Source organism: Manis pentadactyla, chromosome 11, assembly GCF_030020395.1.
Source record: "Manis pentadactyla isolate mManPen7 chromosome 11, mManPen7.hap1, whole genome shotgun sequence".
NCBI lineage: Eukaryota > Metazoa > Chordata > Mammalia > Pholidota > Manidae > Manis > Manis pentadactyla.
The window spans coordinates 10,927,380-10,943,051 of record NC_080029.1 but is presented as its reverse complement, the minus strand read 5'-3'; the positions used below and the strand labels follow the sequence as shown (position 1 = coordinate 10,943,051).

General features: G+C 32.2%; 1 protein-coding gene across 6 annotated transcripts in view; it reads left to right on the top strand.

Moving 5' to 3' along the window:
* UNC79 (unc-79 homolog, NALCN channel complex subunit) overlaps positions 1–15,672 on the top strand; it is a 249,130-nt gene that overhangs the window by 76,851 nt on the left and 156,607 nt on the right. The gene's annotated exons all lie outside the window — the stretch shown is intronic.

The following is a 15,672-nucleotide window of genomic DNA, read 5'->3' as shown; positions in this document are numbered from 1 at the left end:
TAAATGACCCTGGTGGCCTAGTTGGACAGTAAGAGTTGACAGTTGATGAATATTGGTATAGCTAATAACTAAGAAGTAAACATTAGATTTAAATGTAAAGACATATATTTATTAAAAACCAAACAAGCCCCAGGTCCTATGTTGTTCATGTTTATATGTTATCAAATCAAAGCAGCAACTTAGGGCGAATGAAATTTAAATGCCCCCAACTACCCTCTCTCTCCTCACTTAATTGTATGCATATTTTTTTGAAAATGGGAGAAGTGTATATTTTGGCAAAATTACCCTTTATTCAAGTCATTGTGGAATTACATACTGATGTCCTGAGAATTTACTTCTTTGTCGGAATCACATGTCATTTCAAAGATGATTTGAGGTGGTCTAAAGGGCATTCATCTTAATTTAGGTGTCTAATTTCTGTTCTTGAATAGAGCCAAATGTTAGAGATATTAATGTTTGTTTTTTGGGCTTTGATGATCCTTGGTGGGCTTATTCTAAACTCAGAACAAATAATATTGGCTTCAGCAGTAACGTTAATATTAATTAAAACAATGAAGGTAGATAGTAAATTTTTAAAATATGGGAATTGGTTTCACTGGTATTTTATATCATTGATAGAAATGTTTTAGTGTTGCTAAGTGAATAATTTGAATGTAAAAGCAGGAAAAAAGTTAGAAGCATTAGTAAAATAAAAAGTGAACTGATTGAAATATTTGATATGAACTTCTTCTCAGTAGATCCCTGAAATAAACATTTACTTGATGTATGAATGTGTAATGAATATCAAGTTTATATAAAATAAAGAAATTTTTATTTGATAAATATTTGAAGAGTAGTAACTATTATGTGGCAGGCACCATACTTTTTATTGATAATATAAGAATTAACACAAAACCAGACCTCATGATGCTAAATGCAATCCAGATATAGAAAGTCATTTATTTCTTAAAAAATGCTTATGGGGTGTCTACTATTGGCTGGGTATTACTCGAGGTACTGGTGGTAAAGTGATGACAGCAGACTAAAATCACTAATATCTTTGGAGCATACATTCCAGTTTTGGAGAAGAGACCAGGAAACCACCTTGAGTGTGCTAAATGCTAATATAGAGCAAATGCCGAGTTGTGGGAACACACAGGATGGGCCTCTGACCTCCCCCTGATGGTGGGCAAGCTTGGGGAGGGTTAAGTTGTCAAGGAAGGCTCTCGTGTGAGTGACATGTAAGCTGATTGCTGGAAGATATACGCACACTAGACCTCATAAGGGGTGTGAATTGTGAGTGGATGAAGTGGGAGTTTGAGGTGGAAGGAACTCGAGGGGTTCAGACTTAGAAGCCAAAGAGAACATGATTGTATTTAGGAGCTGGAAAAAGTCATGTACAGCCAGATAAGGAAGTGACGGAGGAGAGTAATCAGAGGTAAGCTCAGGGCCTGAGAGGGCCTGTGAAGGAGTTTGGACTTATCCTAATGGCAACGGGCAACCTTGGGCAGGTTTTAGGTGGAGAGGCCACATGATGGAATTTGCCTGATGAGAGCATTCCAGAAGCCTGGCAAACTAACAGACGCTTCCATACACCTCTGAGACCATGCCCTCTCTGAAGGGCCAGCCAGCCTTGTCTCCCCAGGATAGCTCGGCCTGTGTCTGCTAAGATCAGGGCAACTCTTCCATCTTCTCTTGGTCTGTTGGAACAAGGGGTCTCTGTTTACAGGCATGTCATTCTTCAGTCCACTCTTGGACACCTCCACACACCTCCATTCCTTCAAAGTGTGTTGTGTGCTTGTTGCCTGCCAGGTGGTGTCCACGGTCTTGGTGAAGCAGCTCTCCTGGGACTCACGTTCTAGTGGACCATGTCATTCTGCACAGGAAAAAGATGATGGGGGAAAAATTAGTCATTCTGGTCCACACATTGCTGTTCATCTAGCACCAGCTGCTTGTCAGACATTGTTCTAGCTGCTGATCATTTTATTTAGTAGTTTAGCCTTCTCCTAATTGATCACAATTTATGGACTAACCACCATATTGGGTTTAACAGATATTTTCTCAATTAATCTTCATAAAACTCTAGAGAGGTAGGTTTTCTTATTTCAGTGTTCCATATAAGGAATGTCTCTATAGTTAACAGAGTTTAAATAACATCCCTAAATTCATACAAATAAGGGAGCACAGCTTGAATTTGACCCTAGATGAAAACCTATATTTTTTGTACTAACAATGTGACATAACTTATGTCAATTCAGTTCTTTAATTAAATTTTACCTGGAACATTAGAAATTTGCTGCAATGCCTCCTGCAATGAAAGACACACTAAAGGGTATCATCAGTATGTAGATGCCACTATACCCCTAAATATTCTTAATAATAAAATTATATGGAGATAGAATTTAATGGACTTGGAAACTCAAAGATGAAATGCTTTCTTAGGGACCAGCAACTTTTTAATATGTTCCCAGTGATTTATTTCCTTTTTAACAAGTAAATTTTAGTTTTTTATAAAAGGAAAATTTGCTTTTAGAAAAATTAGAGAAATATGTAAGAAGGGGAAAACAATAACACTACCCAGAAATGCCCATTGTTAACCTTCTGATATATTTCCTTCCAGGTTTTTGATGTACATTTTAGAATAAAATTGACATGATATTGTATATACTGTAATAATACAAGGCTCCCTCCAGTCTTTTATTGTGACATTTTTCAAATACAGGAAAGTATAAAAAATAACACTATGAACACACGTATAACCACTTAGATTTAATAATTGCTAGTAATTCACTATAATATATATATATATAATAATTTACACAGTAATTTAACTTTATGTATATATATATATAAATTATTGCTTTGTAAGCATAGTAACATTGGAATATTTATAGCTCATATGAAGAAGATAAAATAGGATTTGGTAATGTATAGTGTTTACCACTTTGGGGTTCATTAGTATTTATCAACAATAAAAACTACATCAATGGTTTGGTCATTAAATATGAGTCTCTAAGATGCAAAAATTACAAGTTTCTTGGCAATGAAAATAGCCATTACGTCGTTCTATAAAGCTCTGCTTCTGTGGGAGAGAAAGAAATTATTTAGCAACTTTCTTGTTACAGTTTCTAATTAGTAAATGATTTAGCCTTGTTAGCAAACATCAGTACCAGTTACTGTGTAGTTTTCATCTGAACTATGGGATAACAGATGTGGCACAAGATCTACATTTCTAAGGCAGAGACTACTGCAAAAGTAGATAGAGAATGACCAAAGATAGCACTACGAGGTTAACTTCGGTCTAGGCGACCAGCTAACTAGCGTACATTAGTACGGTTGGATTCTCGAGTTGTGAATGAGTTAAGTATAAGAAGGCCTACCAGTCCTTCTATGTCATAACTTCATTATTGAGTTCCGAGTTATTTGTTTATATCTTGATTTTATCTCCACATATTTAAAAAAAGTTTTAAACCTTTTCTATTGGTGCCTTATACACATGTAGAAATACACACAAATTATGAGTGTATGTGCAACACCTCCCATCATGTTTCCGTGATTACCTTCTCCTGTTCCAAGAGTAACCACTAACTTGACTTGCAAATCTGAGGTTAGTTGTGCCTATTTTTGAATTTTAGATAAATGGAATCATACATTATTTGTGTGTGTGTGATTTGTCTGTGGATTGAGCGTAACTGTTTCTTTTTTTTGTTTCATTCAATTTTCTTGTGTGCATATATATATATATATACATGTTCTACCAAGTGAATTTACTACTGTTTATGTATCCATTTTACGATAAATGGATATTTGGGTTGTTCCCACTTTTTAGCTATTAAAAATAATGCTGCTATGAATATCCTTCTACATATCTTGTGGTTCACACATGCACACATTTCTGTTAGATATATGCCTATAATGGAATTGCTAGAGGGTTTATGTAACCCAATTTTAATGGATAATGCAAACAGTTTTCCAAAAAGGCTGTACTGATTTGTACTCCCACTAGGAGTTTATGATTGTCTATATTCCACCTTTTGGGTAATACTTTATATTTTTTCCAAAATTTTAGTCATTTTTGAGGATGTATAGAATTATCTTATTGTGGTTCTAATTTGCATTTCCTTGATTACTAATGAAGTTGAACACTTTCTCATATATTTTTTGGCTATTTGGATATCCTCTTTATAATCTATGTCAGTTGTATATGCTGCAAATATCTTTTCCTACTTTTTTACTCTCCTAATGATGACTTTTGATTAACTGATGTTCTTATTTTAATGTATTCAAATTAACAGTTTTTCTTTATATAAAGTGTTTTTTATATCCTAAGAATATCCCTACACTAAAATTATGGCAGTCTTTGTTATCTTCTAGAACATTTGTTTTTTACCTTCTACATGTAGATGTATCTGGAATTAATTTTTCTGTAGGGTGTGATGTAAGGGTCAATTTTTTTACTCTTATGGCTAGCCAATTGATTCAAAATAATTTATTGAAAATACTGTCTTTTTTTGTCATAAATCAAGTGTCTACTTACGGATGTTTCTTTCTCTGGGTTCTTTATTTAGTTCAGTTGGTATACTTTTTCTTTTCTAGTATCACACTGTCTAGATTAATGTAGCATAATATTAAAATTTTACATCCTTTGGTGCATCTTTCCACCTTGTTTAATCGTTGCTCTCTCCTTCATCGGTTCCAGCTTTCTTTCCTTCCTGTTCTTTCTCTTCCTTTTTCCTTCTTCCTCCTTCAAGGTTAGTCCTAGCTGTTTGCTAAATTAAAAGGTTTGCCAAGTTAAACACACACACAAAAACACACACCTAAACTACTAGGATCTTTATTGAGATTGCCTTGAATCTATAGACCAATTTGGGAACTGACATCTTTGTGATATTGAATCTCTCAACCTATGCACATAGTTTATCTCTTCATTTATTTAGGCTTTAGTTTTCCTCAATGCTGTTTTATAGTTTTCTGTGTAGATGTCTCCCCTATCTCTCATGTACTATGTCCCTAGAGATTTATTTTTTTGATGTTGTCAATGATATATCTTTTTAAAATTATTTTTTCTAATGCTTTGTTTGCTAGTATGTAGAGATGCAGGTCTATTGTATTGACCTTGTACCCAACAAGCTTGCTAAATCACTTTTTAATTTTAATAATTTATTTGTAATAAATTTTTTCATATGTGCAACTATATTATTGTTGAATAATAAGTTTACTGTCTCCTTTTCAGTTCTTAAATCTTTTATGTCTCTTGCCCTATTGCACTGGTTAAAACCTTCTGTAATATGCTGAATTCTAAGTTCCTTCATGGCTTCTTCTTTGACCCATGGGTCGTTTAGAAGGATGATGATGCATTTCTGAACATACGAAGATTTTCCTAGTGAGGTTTTGTATTTGATTTATAGCTTGATTTATCGTCAGACAACATGCTTTGTGTTATTTTGTTCCTTTGATACTTTTGATACTTTATTTAGGGCTGAGTCTTTGGTCATTTTTGTAAATGTTCCCATGTATTTAAAAATAATTTGTGTTTGGAAGTTGTTTGATACTCTCCTCTCTACATATCAACTAAGTAAAATTCTTGATGGTGAGGTTCAAATATTCTATATCCTTACTGAATTTTTGTCTTTTTCTTCTGTTAGTTAGCAAGAGTAGAATGTTAAGTCTCCTGTGATTGTGGATTTGTGTATTGCTTCTTATATTTGTGTCAAAATTTGCTGTATAACTTTGGAGGCTGCATTACTAGGTGCATACCATTTAGAATGCCATATCTTCCTGGTGAATTGAAACTTTTACCATTGTGAAATGCATGTCTTTATCTGTAGTAATGCTTTTTTTGTGTTAAAATCCACTTTGTTTTATACTAATATACCTATACCAGCTTTCACAAGTGTTTGCATAGTGTAACTTTTCTATCTTGTAATTTTCAACTTTTTGAATTCTTATTTTTCATATATGTCTTGTAAGCAGCACATAGTTCTGTTTTTCAAACTCAGTTTCATGATCTGTGCCTTTAAATTGGAGCATTTAGTTCATTTATGTATAACATAATTACTGGTATAGTTGATTTTAAATCCACCATTTTTCTATTTGCTTTCTATTTCTCCTGCCTTTTCTGTGTTCCATTTTTCCTCACCTTTTTGTCTTTTTTTGCACTGACTATATTTAAGTATCCATCTTTGTCTTATATTCAGTTTTCTGTATCCTTTTCATCATTATCCTGGAGATTATGCCATGCATTATTGACTTACAAGTTTCCAGTATAAAAGAGTACTTTTACCTTTTCCTGTAAAATGACAGGTTTTCACTTTTTACCCTCTCCTGACTTCTATGCTGTGCTTTTATGCTTTTTTTTAATAATGCCATAAGTGTAATTAGTATTGTTCTTTGCAGTCAGTATTCATTAGACTATATTTTTCTTGTTCTTTTTTCTTTTTATATTTCTAAGCTTCCATCTGGAGTTTAATTTTTTCCCTTAATAATACTCTTTTATATTTCCTTTAGTGCCAGTCTACTGGGGATAAATTTTTTCATTTAGTTTTTGTCTGAAAATGTCTTTGTTTTACCTTTATTTCTAAAGGTATTTTCTCAGTGAATAGAATTCTAGATTGACAGTCATTTTATTTCCATATTTTGAAGGTATTTCATGACCTTTTCATTTTCATTGTTGGTAGTAAGTCATCTGTCTGTTATTTTTGCTCTTTGAAAGGTATACTGCCTCTTTTCTTTTACTTTAGAAAAATTTTCTTTATATTTTAAATTTGATTGAAAATTTCTTTATATATATATATATATATATATATATTTTCCAGTTTTATCGACAAAGAATTGACATAAGCACAGTATAAGTTTAAGGCATACAGCATTGATGGTTTGATTTTCATATACTGTAAAATGATTCAAATGGTGGAACATGATTTCAAATAATAGAAACATCTATCTCATGTAGATAAATTATGAAGAAGAGAAAGAAGAAAAATTAAGAAAATAAAATTTTCTTCTTGTGATAAGAACTCTAATTATTTACTCTATTAACAACTTACCTACATATCATTTGGAAGTGTTAACTGTAGTCATCATGTTGTACAGTACATCCCTATTACTTTTATCTTACAGCTGGAAATTTGTACCTTTTGACTACCTCCCTTCAGTTCCCCCTCCCCCAACCCACTGCCTCTGGTAACTATGTCCAATTCCTTTTTCTATGAATTTAGTTTTTATTTTTTAGATCCATATATAAGTGAAATCATACAATATTTGTCTTTCTCTATCTTAACTTATTTCACTTGGCCTTCAAGGTCCAAGGGCCATCTGTATTGTCACAGATTGTAGGATTTCCTCCTTTTTTATGGCTAAATAATATTCCATTGTGTATATATATCACAACTTCTTTATCCATTCATCCATCAGTGGACACTTAGGTTGTTTCCATGTCTTGGCTATTTCAAGTAGTGTTGCTATGAACATGGGGGTGCAGATATCTTTTCAAGTTAGCATTTTCATTTCCTTTGGATATATTCCCTAAAGTGGAATTGCTGGATCATATAGTAGTCCTATTTTAAATTTTTTGGTGATTGTCCATACTTTTTTTCCATAGTGGATATACTAATTTACAATCCCACCAGCAGTATACAAGGATTCCCTTTTCACCATATCCATGCCATCGTTTGTTATCTTTTGTCTTTTTAATGATGGCCATTCTAACCTCATTGTAGTTTTAATTTGCATTCCTCTATGACTAGGGATGTTGAGCATTATTTTTATGTACCTATTGGCTTTTGTATACCTTTTTTGGAAAAATGTCTTTTCAGGCCCTTTGCCTATTTATATTGGGTTGTTTGTTTTTTCACTGTTGACTTGTATGAGTTCTTTATATATTTTGAATATGCATCCCTGATCAGATTTATGGTTTGCAAATATTTTTTCCCATTCCATATATTATCTTTATACTTTGTTAATGATTTCTTTTGCTGTGCAGAGACTTTTTAGTTTGATGTAGTTCCAGTTGTTTATTTTTTTGTTGCTTGTAGCTTAGGTGTCATATCTGAAAAATCATTGCCAAAACCCATGTCAAGAAGCTTTATTCCTGTTTTCTTTTAGGAGTTTCATGGTTTCAGGCCATTTAATTCTTTAATCTGTTTCAAGTTAATTTTTATGAGTGGTGTAAGAAGGGCGTCCAGTTTCATTCCCTTATAGGTGAATATCCAGTTATTTCAGGATCATTTAGGAAGAGACTGTCTTTTCTTCATTGAGTATTCTTGTCTCCCTTGTCAAATATTAGTTGACTGTATATACTTGGGTTTATTCCTGGGCTCTCAGTTCTGGTCCATTGGTGTATTTGTCTGTTTTCATGCCAGCACTGTACTGTTTTGATTACTATAGCTCTATAGTGTGGCTTAAAATCAGAAAGTGTGATGCCTCCTCTTTTTTTCTTCTTTTTCAGGATTTCGTTAACTATTTGGAGTGTTTTGTGGTTCCATATAAATTTCTGCTTCTGTGATAAATACCATTGGAATCTTGATAGGGGATTGCATTCAATGGCTTTTTGTAGTATTGACATTTTAAAAATGTCAATTATAACAATTCATGAACATAGGATACCTTTCCATTTATTTGTATTTTCTCTGATTTCTTTCATCAACATCTCATAGTTTTCAGAGTAAAGATCTTTAGCCTCCTTGGTTAAATTTGTTCCTAAGTATTTTCTTTTTCCTGATGAATGAGATCAGTTTCTTTCTTTTTCAAAAAATCCACTGTTAGTGTATAGAAGTGCTACTGACTTTTGTTTGTTAATTTTGTGTCCTGCAACTTACTGAGTTCATTGATCAGACCTAAGAGTCTTTTGGTTTAATCTTTAGTTTTAAGTTGACTTATAAAATTAGGTCATCTGCAAATAAAGACACTTTTACTTTTTCCTTTCTAATTTTGATGCCTTTATTTCTTTTTATTAATTGACTTTCAGTACTATGTTGAGTAGGAGTAATGAGAGTGAGCACCTTTTGTCTTATTTTGGATCTTAGAAGAAAGGCTTTCAACCTTTCACCATGGAATATGATGTTAATTGTGGACTTGTCATATATATATATATATGGCCTTTATTATTTTGAGATATGTTTCTTCTAAGCCTAATTTTTAATAGTCTTTATCATGAATGGATGTTGAATTTTATCAAATGCTTTTTCTGCATCTATTGAGATAATCATGTAACTCTTTTCTTTCATTCTACTAATGCGATGTATCACAATGATTGACTTGTATATGTTGAACCATCCTTGCATCCCAGGGATAAATCCCACTTGGTCATGGTGAATGATCTCTTAATGTGCTGTTGAATTTGGTTTGCTAGTGTTTTATTGAAAATTTTTGCACCTATATTAAATATCAAGGGTATTGGCCTGTAGTTTTCTTTTCCAGTAGTGGTCTTTTCTAATTTTGGTATCAGGATAATGGTGGCCTTGTAAAATGAGTTTGGGAGTGTTCCCTCGTCTTTGATGTTTTTGGAAGAATTTGAAAAGGATTGTTGTTTATTCTTCTTTAAATGTTTGATAAAATTCACCAGGGAAGCCATCTGGTTTTGGCCTTTTTTTTTTTTTTTTGTTGGGAAATTTTTGATTAGTAATTCATTCTCCTTACTATTAACTGGTTTATTCAGATTTTCTATTTCTTCCTGATTCAGTCTTGGTAAGTTGTATTTTTTCTAAGAATTTTTCCATTTCTTCTAGGTTGTCCAGTTTGTTGGCATATAGTTTTTCATAGTAGCCTCTTATGATCGTTTGTATTTCTGCGTATTATTGTAATGTTTCCTTTTTCATTTACAATTTTGTTGATTTGGGTCCTCTCTTTTTCTTGGTTAATCTATCTAAGGGTTTTTCAATTTTGTTTATCTTTCCAAAGAACCAACTCTTAGTATGGTTAATCTTTTCTATTGTTTTTTTCCCTGTTCTCTATTTCATTTATTTCTGCCAATCTTTATTATGTCCTTTCTTCTGTCAACTTTGGGCTGTTTGTTCTTTTTTTTAGTTCCTTAAGGTTAAAGTTAGGCTGTTTTTGGGGGATAGTGTTTTCTTTATTTTTTGTTTTTTTTAGCAGCTTTACAATGATATATCTAGCTATAATATTTACATGTCTTTTTGGGGTTCATAGGACTTATTGGCTTGATGTCTCTTGCCAGTTTTGGAAAATTGTTAGGCATTCTGTCTCTTTTGTGAGTGGTAACAGTACTTTATTAAGGCATGAGTTACATATAGTAAGATGCACATGTGTCAAGTGAGGGACTGGATAAATCTTGACAAATGTATAATGCTCATTTAATATCACCCAGGTAAAGGTAAAGAATATTTCCATCACCCAACATGACCCTTTGTCCAGTCAGGGCCGCCCCTTCTACCCTGAGGTAGTCACTACTTCTGTTTCTAAATAACATATATTCATATAAATCAGGGATTCATATAATTGGGGATCAAACAGTGTATAATGTTTTGTGTCTGATTTCATTTATTCGGAGTTTCTGAGATTGATCTGTGTTGTTGAAGATAATAGTAGTTCATTTTTATTGGTAAGCAAGTATTCCATTGCACGAATGTACTACAGTTTGTTTTTTCACCCTGCTATTAATGTACCTTTGGGTTATTCCAACAGCATACATGAAACTGCTATGAACATTTGATTCAAATCTTTTGTGGACATAGGAATTCATTTATCTTGGGTGTATACCTAGGAGTATAATCATAGTTGATAAGAAAATTCTAATTAGCTCTGTAAAGCACTTTTGTCATTTTACGTTTTATCCAACAATATATGAGAATTTCAGTTAACTATATACACCCTCACTAACACCTGAAACTGTCATTGTTTTGAATTTTAGTCATTCTGGTGAGTGTATATTGTGGCTAAATTTGCATATGCTTAATGACTGATGTTGAGAACCTTTACATGTGCTTACTGGTCATTCAGATATTTTATGAACTATTTGGTAATTCTTTTGCATAGTGATTGCGTTGCCTTTTTTCTTCTTATGTAGTATTTTATGTAGTATGGTATGAGTCATTTGTCATATTTTCTATTGCAAATATTTTCTTTTCATATGGTATTTCTGTTTTACTTTTCTATAGTGTCTTTTGATACACATGAATTTTTAAGTTTGATAAATTAAAATTGATCATTTCTTCATTTATGGTTAGTGCCTTTAATGTCCTAAGAAATCTCTGCCTTCTCCAAGGTTGCAAAGACAGTCTCCCATATTTTCTTCCAGAAGCTTTATAGTTTAACTTACATATTTAGGTCTAAGATCCATTTAAATTTAATTTCTGTGTGTGGTAGGTTTGTTTCATTTATTTCCTTATGGATTCTTCCAGTACACTTTTTAAAAAAGATTATTTTTTCTCTTTTGAATTGTATTAGTCCCTTGATTATGTGTATGTGGTAATGTTTCTGGGCTCTTATTGTTTCATTGATCTGTATACCAGTACAAATTGTCTTAAATACTTTGGGTTTTAGAGTAGTCCTCCTATGTCTGCAGTTTTGCCTCCACAGTTTTAGTTACCTCCAGTCATCTGTGGTCCAGAAGCAGATGATCCTCCTTTTTACGTATTGTCAGGTCAGTAGTAACCTAGTGCTCTGTCATAATGCCTATGTCATTCACCTCACTTCATCCCATAATATAGGGGATGAATTTTATCATCTCACCTTATCACAAGAACAGTACAGTACAATAAGATATTGAGAGAGAGAGAGAAACCACATATATCTACACATATTACTTTTATTAAGTATATTTTTATAATCTATTTTATTATTGTTATTGTTACTCTTACTGTGCCTAATTTATAAGTTAAACTTTATCATAGGTATGTATGTATAAGAAGAAACATATATATATACACACATACACACATACATACATACATGCAGTTTGGTACTAACCACAGTTTCAGGTGTCCACAGGGTGTCTTGGAACATATCCCCAGTGGTAAGAGGGGACTACAGTATAGTCTTGAAATCAGATAATGCAAGTCTTTAACTTTGTCCTTCTTTGATCATGTTGGCCATTTTAGGTTTTTTGCATTTCCATGTAAGTTTTAGTATCAGCTTCTGCAAAAAATAATCCTGCTAGGACTTTGATCTGGATTGTGATAAATCTGTAGTTCCATTTGAGAAGAATTGACATTGTAAAAATACTGAGTTTTCTAGTCCATGAATGTGATAGATCTCTCCATTATTTAGGTCTTTCAAAATTTCTCTTAACTGTGTTCTATAGTTTTTCAGTATAGAATTCTTGCATTTCTTTCATTAAATTAACTCCTTGCTCTTTGATTTTTTGATGATGTATGTGACATTATTTTAAAACGTTTACTTTCCTATTTTTATAGACAGTATGAAGAAATTTAATTGATTTTTGCCTTTTATCCCATGTCTTTTATCCCATGATTTTGCTAAATTCAGTTATTCTAGTAGTTTATTGACTAGATGGATTTTCTATATAGATGATTATATCATCTGTAAATAAAGACAAATTTGTGACTTTTTTCCAGTTTTTATACCGTTTATTGATATTTTTGTTCTTTGTTTCATTACCTAGGACTTTCAGAACAATATTGAATAGAAGTGGAATAGTAGGCACCATTGATTTGTTCTTAACTTTAGGGGATATTTCACCATCAAATATGGTATTAGCTATAGGGTTTTGCAGATATCCTAGTTTGAGGAAATTTCATTTAATTTCCAGTTGATTGAGAGCTTTTATCGTGAATAGTTGTTATATTTTATCAAATACTCATAAACTAAAAGAACAGAGAAAAAAATGATAAATATTTTTTTGTCCTCATCTTTACTATTTTCTTCCTTTTCTTTTCCTGAGCTTAATTTTCTCTTTTTTCTTAGCTTCGTGGGGTAAAAGCTTAGATTGCCTATTTTCAACATTAAATTTTTTCTAATTATCCATTTAAAGTTACCAATTTCCCTCTAAGCTCTACATTAGCTGTATACCACGTATTTTTATATTTGTGTTTTTACTATGATTCATTTAAAAATATTTAAAATTTCTTATTGCTGTATCTTCCTTTACCTGTGTTTTATTTAGGAGACTTGTTTCATTTCCAAATATTTGGGTTCTAGTAATCTTTTGATTTCTACTGTAATTCCACTATAGACAGTGAATATTGTTTTTCCTCATTTAACATTTTAAAGATGTCATCCCATTGTTTCTGATAAGAAATTTGACATAATTTTTATGATTGTATCCCTGAATGTAATATATTTTTTTCTTTGCTTTTTAAAAGATTTTCTCTTTATTTTTGATATTTAATGGTTTCATTATTATCTGCTTAAATGTGATGGCCTTTGTATTTATTCTGCTTGAGGTTTGCTGAGCTTGAATCCCTGGTTTCATGTTCTTTATCAGTTTTGGAAAAATGATGGGTGTTATCCTCTCCAGATGTTTATTCTGCCATTTTTCTCCTCTCTTCCTGGATTTTAAAAATATTTGGTATAGTTCCAAAAGTCTCAGATACTCCATTGCTTTTTTTGAAATTGATGTACAAATCTTAACCTACAGCTTGATGAATTTTCATGTGTATACGCTCATGTAACAATCACCCAGATTAAGATATCAAAGCTTCTCTTTGATTTTTCACCTTCACCTATTTCACCCGTCCCCAACCTTTCTCCCCTGTGGCCACTACCAGTCTGTTCTCTGTGTTTATGAATCTGTTTCTGTTTTGTTTGTTTGTTCATTTGTTTTGTTTATTAGGTTCTGCATGTAAGTGAAATTATGTAGTATTTGTCTTTCTCCACCTGGCTTATTTCACTTAGCATAATATCCTCTAGGCCTATCCATATTGTCCTAAATTGCAAGATTTCATTCTTTTTTTTCATGGCTGAGTAATATCCCATTGTATATAGGAGCCACATCTTCTTTATCTATTCATCTATTGATAAATACTTAGATTGCTTCCCTATTTTGGCTATTTTGAATAGTGCTGTAATAAACATAGCATTAATTCTTTTAAGAATTAGTGATTTTGTTTTCCTTGGGTAAATTCCTAGAAATTGAATTGCTGGGGCAAATGGTATTTCTTTTTTTAATGTTCTGAGAAAGCTTTCTATAATGGCTGCACCAATTTATATTCCTACTAACAGTGATGAAGGTTCCTTTTTCTTCATATCTTTGCCAACATTTGTTATTTCTTGTCTTGTCGATATTAGCCACTCTGACAGGTGTGAAGTGGTATATTATTGTGGTTTTGATATGCATTTCCCCAATGATTAATTACTTTGAGCATCTTTTCATGTGTTTATTGACCATCTGTATGTTTTCTTTGGAAAAATGTCTATTTAGGTCCTCTGCCTATTTTTCAATCTGATTATATATATCAAAACTAAAGCACAGATTAACTAATTCTTGGCAGAAGAAAAGGATCCACTAGTAACTTCACTCTGACAAAAACAAAATTCAATACTTCTTATTGGAAATAGGATAGCCCAGATTGTCTACTTAATATATTCTCTGCCCATGATAAAATAAAAAATTATTAGACATTGAAAGGTCTAGAAAGTGTTACCCATAATCAAAAGAAAAGGAGTCAAAAGAAACAGACATACAGATAACCCAGAATTATTTGGAATATGGAGCAAGGATTTTAAAGTAAGTAATTGAAATATGTTAAAGAATTTAGAGAGCTAGATTGTTAAGATAGGAATTCCAACAGGGAAATGAAAACTCTAAAAAATAACTCAAAGAAAATTTTAGATTAAAAATATATACATATGAAATTAATAGCTCATTGGATAGATTTTTTTCAAAATATTATACACAGCAGAAGAAAGAATTAGCTTTTTATGGTTTCTTAGGCCAGGTGTTTCAGTTATACCTTTAGCCCTAGTGCATAACTATTCCTATGTCATGATCTTCCACATTTGTTGTATGTAGTAAAACCTGTGCTTACAGGGAAATTTATAGCATTAAGGACATATAGTAGAAATGAAGAAAGATCTAAAAACAGTAATCTAAGCTTCTACCTTAGGAAGCTAGAGAAAGAGGGGCAATTGTGGTCTAAACAAGCTAGGCTAAGAATAATAAAAATTAGAGCAGAGTTCAGTGAAATTTGAAATAAGAAATAATAGAGAAAATCAACAAAACTCAACACTATTTTTAAAAAATATCAATAACACTGATAACCTTCTAGCCAGGTTAACCAAGAAAAAGAGAAAAGAGAGAAGACACACTTTACCAATATCAGAAATGAATTAGAGGTCATCATTACTGATGCCATGGACATTAAAAGAATAATAAAGGAATACTATCAACAACTCTATGCCCACAGATTTTTTAACAGATAATATGGGCCAGTTGCTTGAAAGATTCCAACTACCAAAACTCACACAAGGGAATTGGATAATCTGAATAGGCTTGTATCTATTAAGGAAATTGAATCAGTAATTAGTAAGCTTCCATAATAGCAAGCACCAGGCCCAGATGGTTTCACTGGTGAAGTCTGCCAAATATTTAAGGAAACAGTGATACCAATTCTATACCTTCTCTTCAAGAAAAATAGAAACAGAAGGAACATTCCATATGTTCTAACTCATTCTATATGGTCTGGAACATGGTTTTCATTCCCAAGGTGTGATCTATTTGTGATCTCCTAATTCCTGTAACCAAAGTTCCTCACTTTGTCTATACTGTAAATGCAA